The following is a 10,716-nucleotide window of genomic DNA, read 5'->3' as shown; positions in this document are numbered from 1 at the left end:
AAACAGAAGGCCTGATTCTTGCAGCCCAAGAACAAGCCATTAGAACGAATGTAATCAAACCCAGAACAGAAGAATCTGTTGATGATCCCAAATCAGGGGTGGGATTCAAAAATTTTAACAACCGGTTCTGTGGGCATGCCTTAGGTGGTGGGTGTGGTTTTGGGTCATATGACTGGGTGGACATGGCTTGGTGGTCATGTTATTGGCTGGGTGTGGCCAACTCAATATCATTCACATCGAGGCACGCATCTCCTCGCCTGGCCTCTCATGACTATGGGGATGTTGCAACAGTCATAAGTGTGAAAAATGCTCATAAGTCACTTTTTTCAGTGCCATTCTAACTTTGAATGGTCACTCCACACAAGCAAGGTACCACCAAAGGAGGGGAAAAAATCTTCAGAGACGTTCCTGAGACAGGAAGTCTAGTCCTGCCAAGAATATAATAAGGGTTAACGGAAAGGCAGTTTCTGTAAGCAACACCAGAATGTTTCCTTCCTGCTTTCCTTACAGGATTAGGCCAGTAATTTATTCTAACAACCGGTTCTCTGAACTGCTTAGAATGTTAACAACCAGTTCTAGCAAATAGGTGCAAACTGGTAGAATCCCACCCCTGCCCCAAATGCAGACTCTGCAAGGAAGCGGATGAAACCATTGATCACATACTGAGCTGTTGCAAGACAATAGCACAGACTGACTACAAGCAACGTCACAACACAGTTGCTCAGATGGTCCACTGGAATTTGTGTCACAACTACCATCTGCCTGTAGCAAAGAACTGGTGGGATCATAAACCTGACAAAGTGGTCAAAAATGAGCATTGCAAAACTACTGTAGGACTTCCGAATACAGATTGACAGTTTTGGAACACAATACCCCTGATATCACGATTGTGGAAAAGAAAAAAGTATGGATCATCGACATTGCCATACCTGGTGACAGCAGAATCGACGAGAAACAACTTGAAAAAGTCAACAGATATCAGGACTTGAGAATCGAACTGCAGAGACTCTGGCATAAACCAGTGCAGGTGGTTAAAAACAATTGGCACTGACAAGATCACATTGGTCAGCTGCAGAAGGTCACCTTACTGGGATCTGCTCACATAATCCGCCGATACATCACGGAGCCCTAAACACTTGGGAAGTGTTTGACTAGTGATTTGTGATATGAAACCCAGCATTGTTATCTTGTTTGCTGTGTATACTGTCATTTTTGTTAATAATAATAATAATAATAATAATAATAATAATAATAATAATAATAATAATAATAATAATAATAATAATAATATCTATACCATCAATTCATAGGATAGGTACAAAAGTAAAATAATGTGATGATCAGACATCACAAAATTTGGCCTAAAGAATTGAGCTGCAGATGCTCAATTATTGAAACCAAGGAACAGGACTCCTGTATTTATATCAGAATAAGAGCTGTGGTGGTGCAGTGGTTAGAATGCAGTACTGCAGGCTACTTCTGCTGGCTGCCTGCAATTTGGCAGATCGAATCTCACCAGGCTGAAGGTTGACTCAGCCTTCCATCCTTTCGAGGTGGGTAAAAATGAAGACCCAAATTGTTGGGGGCAGTAGGCTGACCCTGTAAACGACTTAGAGTTTAGTTTATTGTCATTGCACCTCGTACAACAAAATCAAACACCATCTTCAGTGCACATCATGACCATGACCTTGAAAATAAACATAAACACACATCCTTCACCCTTCACACATTGAACTGGAAACCCCTGATACCACACCTATACAGCAGTGCACTATACAGCAGAATTCAAAAGAGCTACTGCCCTGGGATAGAAGCTGTTTTTCAGCCTATTTGTCCTTGTTTTTATTATTCTGTACTGTCTGCCAGATGGTAATAGTTCAAAAAAAGGGTTCCCAAGATGAGATGGATCTTTGAGAATGTTTTGAACTTTCTTAAGGCAGCAGGAGCTATAAAGCTCTTCCAAAGAGGGGAGAGGGCAACCAACGATCTTCTGGGCAATGACATTAACCCTCTGGAGTGCTTTCCTGTCTGCCACTGTGCAATTGGCAAACCATACAGAGGTGCAGTATGTTAAAATGCTCTCTATGGTGCAGCGGTAGAAGGTCACCAGCAGTTTTTCATTCAGTTGTTATTTCCCTAGGAGATGCTTACATTTAGAAATGCAGGTTGGAATCTGCTTAGTGGATCAGCTTAGGTATTATATCTTAACACAATAACTGCCCTAATGATTATTTGTTTTATTTATTTTTTGCTTACCTGTTGATTCTTCTATTTTAACCCACCCTTCTTTTATTCATACACACAGAGAAACATATAAAGATTTGTATATGCATGTATGTCTGTTTGCATAGGGACACATGCATTTTTTTTTACACTGTACATCTTTCTCCGGGGTTGTTTTTTTTTTTGCAAGCCATCTTAGGCAGTTTGGAACAGCTTGCCTTCAGAAGTTGGGGTTGCTTCAACACTGGATAATTTTAAGATGAGACTGGACAGCCACTTGTCTCAAATTGTATAGCGTGTCCTGTTTGAGTAAGAGGGCTAGAAGACATTCAAGTTCCCTTCCAGCTTTATTCTGATTAGTTGATTGATGTCAATCCCATTGTTTCCCCTTTATACCATCCCCGTAGTAACTTTCTAAGGTAGGCTGGTTTGAGTGACTGGTCGAAAGACTATCAGTTAATTTTCCTGACTCAGGTGGGTTTGGGTCTTCTTAGACAAACGTTTGTTCTCTTATAGTTCTGTTTCAGGTTTCTCCAAGCAGGGAATTTCTTGTGAATGCCCAAGTAAGCAAGGTATTTCTCTTCTATTCCCTGAATCCTAGATGCCTCTGTAATGAGGCCTTTGAAGAAATTGCTATACCTTTGAATGAGATATGTTCGGATACTTCACCAGCTCTCAGCTACGGTGCAGTAAGGTTGAATTCTCAGGGTAGCGTAGATGAAAAGAATAATCTGAGGGCAGTGCATACATTCTGCAGACAGATAGAATGCAGGCAGTGCCAGGCTTGCAGTGTTGATGGGTACACCTGGGAGATACAGAACTAGCAATTCACCTGTAGGAACAGGGGAATTGGGTGGAATTTAATGAAAGCGCTCAACTCGGCATAAATCACCTCCCACCCTTGGCATGATTTAAGAGATGTTTAGACAGCTCTGACTTGTCTTTAATCACAGCGGGAGAGGTAGGTGTATAAAGATTTAATAGGAAAGGGGAATGTAAGTCTGCCTTCTCTGGGCCTCCACCCCTCGCATTCCTCAAGCCTTCTTGGCATTGCATTACAGGGGCAAATGCCGAATAAATGGACACACAAAATAGGCATTATTGAACTTGCAGGTTACAGTAATAACTGAAGCAGTTTGGAATGGATTGGAACAAATATTCCCTATTAGTAGAAAGACCCGCTTGTGAGTTTTCCTGAAGCATGTAGCTGGTCTTAAGAAAACATGAGACTTTGGTCCCATCCCACAAAGATCTTTTTATGATTATATCTGTACAGTAGGGGACAAATACCAGGCACTTCCAAACAGTCTTCACTTGACACTTCATGAGTGTACAAAAATGAAAACATGACATATTTGTGATTTAAAACATGTTCTGGATGTTGCTCCACAGCTATTTAGTATCCAATTGTCGTAGAATTATTGATCATACATGTAAGGCAAGGATTTTGGCACACTATTTATTTATTAAATTGATGATAATGATGATGATATCCATTCATTTGTGTCTGATTCTTGACTATTGTATGGGCCAGATCTCGCCACATCTTCTGATCTTGCACTGCTTCTTTGAGTTTTTCTATGCTTTGGCTGGTGTCAGTTTTGATAGTGTCCAGCCATCAAGTTATTTGGCAGCCAGATTTCCTTTTACCACTAACTCTTCCCAACATAATTGCATTCTCCAGTGAATTAAATTTATATGGTGTCCATCTCACAGTTACAGTGACTCTGGGTTACTTACAATATGATAAGAAGGTTAAAAAAAGATAATGCAAAATGATTAAAAATTAAGAGCATTAAATAAGAAACTAAAAACCAAGAAGATGGGTGACTTTTTGGAGGAGAAATGATATGATTCATTCCTTAATTTTAATTAAAGGCTTTGAAGAGAGTTTAGCAGAAACCTGAAAACCATTTGTTACTATGCATGCCTGTACTGTAGTTCACAATTTTCATTTGTATTCTACCCCAAATCTTCTACTCCAAAAATTTAAAGATATGGAATTTGTTCTAGGTGCCTTGTGGTACAAATTATAGTCAGATCTACTAGAAGATTGTGAGATTACTATAACCTATATTAATAAAGTTCAGTTCCAGTAAACCTTCTGAATTCAATTTCTTGAGCTGATTGAATTGAATTATAATGAGAATAATCAACCAATAGAACAGTTTGCCCTCGGAAGTTGTGGAAGCACCATCACTTGAGGCTTTCAAGAAGAGATTGGACTGCAATTTGTCAGAAATGGTCTAGGGTTTCCCGCTTGGGCAGGGGGGTTGGACTAGATGACCTACAAGGTCTCTTCCAACTCTGATTATCTGTTATCTGTTTATCTGTTATTTATTGTCATTGTACATACATTACATAGTATACATACAATGAAATTCACATAACACCCAGAGACCAGACTCAACATGCACACACACATGACAATCCCCAAACACCTCCCCAGCTGCCAAAATTCCATGTCTCCTAAAAACACACAAGCATCCACACAACAGACCAAGTAATACTGTCTAACAGCTCACTGATGGTGGTCCTTCAGTTCATTGTTAAGTGCAATTATAGCTCTGGGATAAAAACTATTCAGAAAATGTGTGGCCTGAGTCTTAATTGTTCTGTATCTTCTGCTAGAAGGCAACAGTTCATAAAGATTGAAAGCAGGATGGGAAGAAGACATCTGAGAACATCTGAGAATGTTGAGCTTCCTCAAACAGCGAGATGCGAAGATGTCACCCAGGGCTGGTAGCTGGAGCCCGATGCTATTCTGGGCAGTTTTAATGATTCTCTGTAGAGCTTTTTTGTCTGCTACAAAGCTGCTCCCATACCATACAAGAATGCGGTATGTCAGGACACTCTCAATAACGTTGAGGTAGTAGGACAGAAGTAGATACTGAGATAGATTTATCTTCCTGAGCTTTCTCAGGAAGTACAGCCTCTTCTATGCCTTCTTTACAAGCATGTAACTCAAAGGACTGATCTACCTCAAAGTGCCTCATTTGGTACTTTTTCCATCCTTACAAATTGTTCAAAATGGATACATTAAAATCTTGGTTTATCAAACTTTGATACAATGGGCTTCATATGCAATGAACCATTCCCTTGCACCAATGTTCCTTATCCATCTCATTGTTCATTATTTGCTTAATGTTAGTTCCTAAATGACTTAAAATAATGCAAATAACATATTTTACACCAGGGGTGTCCAACCTTTCACCTTCCCTGGGCCACATTAGAAGATGAAAATTTGGTTTGGGCCACACATAAAATAACAGTAACGATACCTGATCATCCAAAAAAAACCATAGAAAACATAGTTAACATATTAAATTTATTTGGAAATGAAGTTAGTGAGATGTTTTTATTATTTATTATTTATTAAAAATTATTTATTTTTTATCATGGTTTTTTATCACGGTTTATCACGGTTTATTTTCTGGCCAAATTTTGTGGGTGGGGGAGAAAGCTCGCCTGCCTTGCGCCTACCTCTCCTCCTGCAAATGGCCCAGCTGGATGCGGCAGGACTGGAAGGCAGAAGCAGCAGCGGCGGCGGTGGGGGCAGAAGCGGCGGCAGGGGCAGAAGCGGCGGTGGCAGAAGCGGCGGCAGCAGAAGCGGTGGCGGCAGGGGCAACGGGGGCAGAAGCGGCGGCGGGGGCAGAAGCGGCAGCAGCGGTGGGGCAAAAGCAGCGGCAGCGGCGGCAACAGCAGGAGGTGGCGCTCTGATGGCGTCTGCCTTTCCTGTTTCTGCTTGGCGTGTCGCTCGCCTCGCCCCGCCTCACGCCTGCCTCTTCTCCTCCTCCTCACTGGCTCTGGGATGAAGGTTGGGGTGGGCACTGGGCCGCATTACAAGGCGACCTGGGCCGCATGCGGCCCACGGGCCGCGGGTTGGACAAGCCTGTTTTACACCATTTGTGTGGTGATGCCATTACCAAATGTGATAAATTGTCACAATGACATGTTCTCCAATTAAACAGATAATCAGGAAAAACTGACACTTCTTCCCTAATTGGGCCATGCATACCAATTTCAAGTTCAGCCTTGCCTATACGTGCTTGATTACCTGGTGGAACACGGATTCTCTTCTTGCAGAAGACTAGGGAAAAATAAGAATGGAATAATACTGCTTTTTCTTCGTTAGCTGCTAGCATTTTAGTTGTCTTCATGCAGTGTTTTGATATTTTCATCTCCTTTTATTGTAATACAAATAAGTCAATTTTATTCATAGAGCCAAGAATCTTGTTGGGAACAGGATCAATAGCATATGCAAAGCCCATGCAAAGTTTTACAACAAGAACCTTCTTTGTTAAAGAAAGTGAAACTTATTGGTGCCTTGAGATAATTTCATACACTGGATTTAATGGAGATGGTAGTGGTGCAGTAGCAATGGGAGTGAGCTTGTATAGGTGCAAATATTTCTCAGCCATTGAATAAATTGCTATCTAACAATAATGCTAGTCAGGGCAAAATCCTTGATTAGGAGGGTCTCCAACTACAACAGGAGGTTATTACTGTTTCACTTGATATCAAGCTTTAACATAATAATATAATCATGTCATTTTCATGTTGACACATGTTATTATTTGTATGTCGTCACATCATTACAGATGATGTTCCCACTCCTCCAATCTATGCCACAGTGTAACTATATTTAACCGATGCTTGAAAAAAAGGTTTACAAACTCCAGAATTGGTATTCAAACCATACAAAAAGCTAAAATCCAATATACCAAGCATACGCAGCATGCTTGAGTCAAGTATTAAATCCTATGGTAGATGTTGTGAGTGAGAGAAATAGAAAACAAATCCTGATCTGGGTAAGTATTTGAGAAAGCTCATTTCTAGATGGAGAAGCAATATGGAAGGTGTAAGCATTGTCTGTGTATTGGAGCATATTATGCCTATGTTCAACTTGTATATTTTGAAATAAATCCAAAGAATGGTTAATGAAAGAAACAAAGTTTATGCTAGCAGTGAAATCTCGGACCACTTACTTCATAATATGACTCTACTTTTATTGATCTGCATCACAATGACAGTTGTGTATCCTTTCCTTCCCTAAAGATTACTGTTTTCTTAGCAGTTCCTGAGCAAAGGGCAATCATTTTTAGTATGACAATTCCTAGGAAAACATTGCCCTCTCATGTTCAACATTAAGTGTTGCAATATTTGTTTCCTCCATAAAATAACTGGAATGTGAATTCTCAAGCTCCAAGGAATATCAATGTAGTTCATCAGTCAGTGCACAATGTCATAAATCTAGAAGTCAGTGCCAGAGACAATGGGGTTTCTGGCATAAAAGAAATCTGTGTTAAAATTAATTTAGGATATTCTAATATGAAAACCACACATCATTTAATATATTTTCAGCTGTCAGGTATCCAAATTAATCTAGCTGCCATCTAGAAGGGAAATAAATTTCTTCTAACTCTAAAGCTAATATTTGTAAACTTTCAGACAAGCCATTCCTCAGCTCCAAACTTGTACATTTCTTTATGACCCAAGAAATCTCATGGGCTACAGATGGCCAGCTACCACTCACCCATTTGCTGCTTTTCTGCAATAGGAGCAATGATAACCTTTTGTTTCTTTTCTGCATTGAACAGTCTTTAACACACACATCTCATTAACAGACAAGTGAACCTTTTCTCATCACTCAGAGTGCTGGGAATTTAGGAAAATCTGAACTTGATGAACCTGTCAATGAAATGTCAATAAGCCTTTTACAAAAAACATGTGAAACAATGGTTTCCTTCGCTTGCAACTACCTTTCTCTGAATTTGAGGGAGCCAAGATAAGCATATTAATTGCCCAAGAGCCCCCTTTAAAACCAAATCAGTGAATGCCAGCATTCTGCCTTCAGAATATTATTAAAATCCATTAGAAAAGCCATTCTAAATGAGTCAAATTTATAGAACATCTTGATCATGGAATCAAAGAATGTTGCAATAGGACTCACTTCTGTCCAGAACCTTTGACTTTACAAAGGCTGCCTTTCCACTAAGGAGATACTCTTAGAATCAGTCATCTTTGAAGGGATATAAATCCTGCTGTCATTATTGTTATTTTGATACAATGACTGGATTGTTGGTTTTAGTTGTCAATTCTATCTCTCCTTTCTGACGGTAAGAACAATCAACCAATGGAATAGTTTGCCCTTGGGAGTGTCATCACTTGGGACTATCAAGAAGAGATTGGACTCCCATTTGTCAGAAATGGTGCAGGGTTTCCCGCTTGGGTGTGGGGTTGGACTAGATGACCTACAAGGTCCCTTTCAACTCTGATTATCTGTAATCTGCAATCTCCTAAGGAAACAAGCAACCTGCTCTGAAGTTGAAGGAAACCCTTTTCTCTCCTGCCATTATTGAGTTCCACCATTTTATTCCAATAGTATTTTTAAATGACATTCTTAAAAGGACAGGCCTTGCTTGCATGTGGCTGTTTACTTGAATTCTTTCTTCTGAAAAAGAAAAGGGAGATGCACAAAAATAATTGAACCAGGTAGCCCTCCCCCCACTGCCACCACCACCCTTCCTATTCCTGGCAGGGATGATTTTTAAAACATGTCAAAATTATGAGGTGGCACAGGAACTTCCCCATCTATTTCAGAAAGGATGCTTGTTGTGAGGATATCTCCAGGGGTGGGATTTTACCAGTTCTCACCTATTCGCTAGAACCAGTTGTTAACATTCTAAGCAGTTCAGAGAACCGGTTGTTAGAAGAAATTACTAGCCTGATCCTGTAAGGAAGGCAGGAAGGAAACATTCTGGTGTTGCTTACAGAAACTGCCTCTCCATTAACCCTTATTACATTCTTGGCAGGACTAGACTTCGTATCTCAGGAACTTCTCTGGAGTTTTTTCCCCCTCCTTTGGTGGTACCTTGCTTGTGTGGAGTGACCATTCAATGTTACAATGGCACTGAAAAAAATGACTTATGAGCATTTTTCACACTTATGACTGTTGCAACATCCCCACAGTCATGAGAGGCCAGGCGAGGAGATGCATGACTCGATGTGAGGGATATTGAGTTGGCCACACCCAGCCAATAACATGACCACCAAGCCATGTCCACCCAGTCACATGGCCACCAAGCCATGCCCACCAATTAAGCCATGCCCACAGAACCGGTTGTTAAAAAATTTGAATCCCACCCCTGGATACCTCTTCTAAGAATAGGAAACAAATCTTGCAAGGAGGGAGACCGAATGAATGACCCACACATGCAATTGTTATTTTTTTGATGCCAAAGCTCCTTAGAATGAGGCTGCTTGGAGAGAAATGAAACTAAGATGGTAAATCATCCAAAGTAGCAGTCAGGAGACTCTGCACTTTGGACTCCTCTGACCATTAAATGATTATTTTATTTGGCAAGACATGGCAGCAATTCCTTTTCAACAAGTTTGGAAATTACCACTAATGGTCAGCAAGGGTTAAAGTTCCTTATTTTATTTATTTATTTATTTATTTATTTATTTATTTATTCATTCATTTATTTATTCATTTATTTATTTATTTTGTCAAGCGATTATAAGATAACAGGTATAAGTATAAACATAGTTATGAATACATGAAATGGATACATATAAGAAAAAAAAACCAGTAGGACAAGGACGTAACACTGCTGGCTGTACTGAAGGAGGTGTAAATGAGGGGAGGGACAATGCTGGAGCTTAATAAAAATATGAAGCAATAATCCATGGTTGCAGTTGACCAAGCAGTGGCTGGCAGACTGAGCAGTCTAAAAGCAAATGACCCTTATTAGCCATTTCCTTGAGCAGCTTGGATAGAAGAGCTATTAAACTACACTAACATATGGAAATATTGATTTCAGGATGGTAACCGTATATTTCTTGCCTTCTCTCAGCACAAGGGGATATTTAAAGAGATGTTTTTAACTTTGAGGTCCAGTGGGAAATCTCAATTTGTTGTCCTTCTCCCACATTTACCCAGGAGCATTGGTTCTACATACTGCGCACACACACACACACACACACACACGCACGCACGCAGAGAGAGAGAGAGAGAGAGAGAGAGAGAGAGAGAGAGAGACAAACACCTTTTTTTTGTAGCCATCTTCTTCCTTCTCTGGTCAATTTGTCTGTTGAGGTCCTGAGAATATTCTGTAAGGATTCTGAAAGAACTACAATGCCTAGTGTTTTGCCGGCAAAAAAATTGATGGCAATGTTCATACCATTTCATATGCACAGTGGTAAAATTTCTTATTTCTTTCAAGCAACAAAACTGCAAATTTTAGCAAAATATCTATTTCTTGAAATGCTATTTTGATTCTTGATGTTCTTTTTATGTATTTGTGTTTTATATTAATGTGTTTTTCGTTCCAATCTGTGATTTGGCTATATAAACTATATATAGTATTTCCCCTTTTTATGTATCTTTTTATTAAAGAAAATTTTAAGAAGATAAAAACAATACAAACTTTAGAGGAGAAATAAAGAAAAATAGTGAATAGACAAGAAATAAGAAACATAAAGAAAAAA

This window comes from Pseudonaja textilis, chromosome 2, assembly GCF_049901715.1.
Source record: "Pseudonaja textilis isolate UNSWEBS1 chromosome 2, rPseTex1.2, whole genome shotgun sequence".
NCBI classification, from domain to species: domain Eukaryota; kingdom Metazoa; phylum Chordata; class Lepidosauria; order Squamata; family Elapidae; genus Pseudonaja; species Pseudonaja textilis.
The sequence above is the reverse complement of the archived record's forward strand: the minus strand, read 5'-3'. Positions refer to the sequence as shown.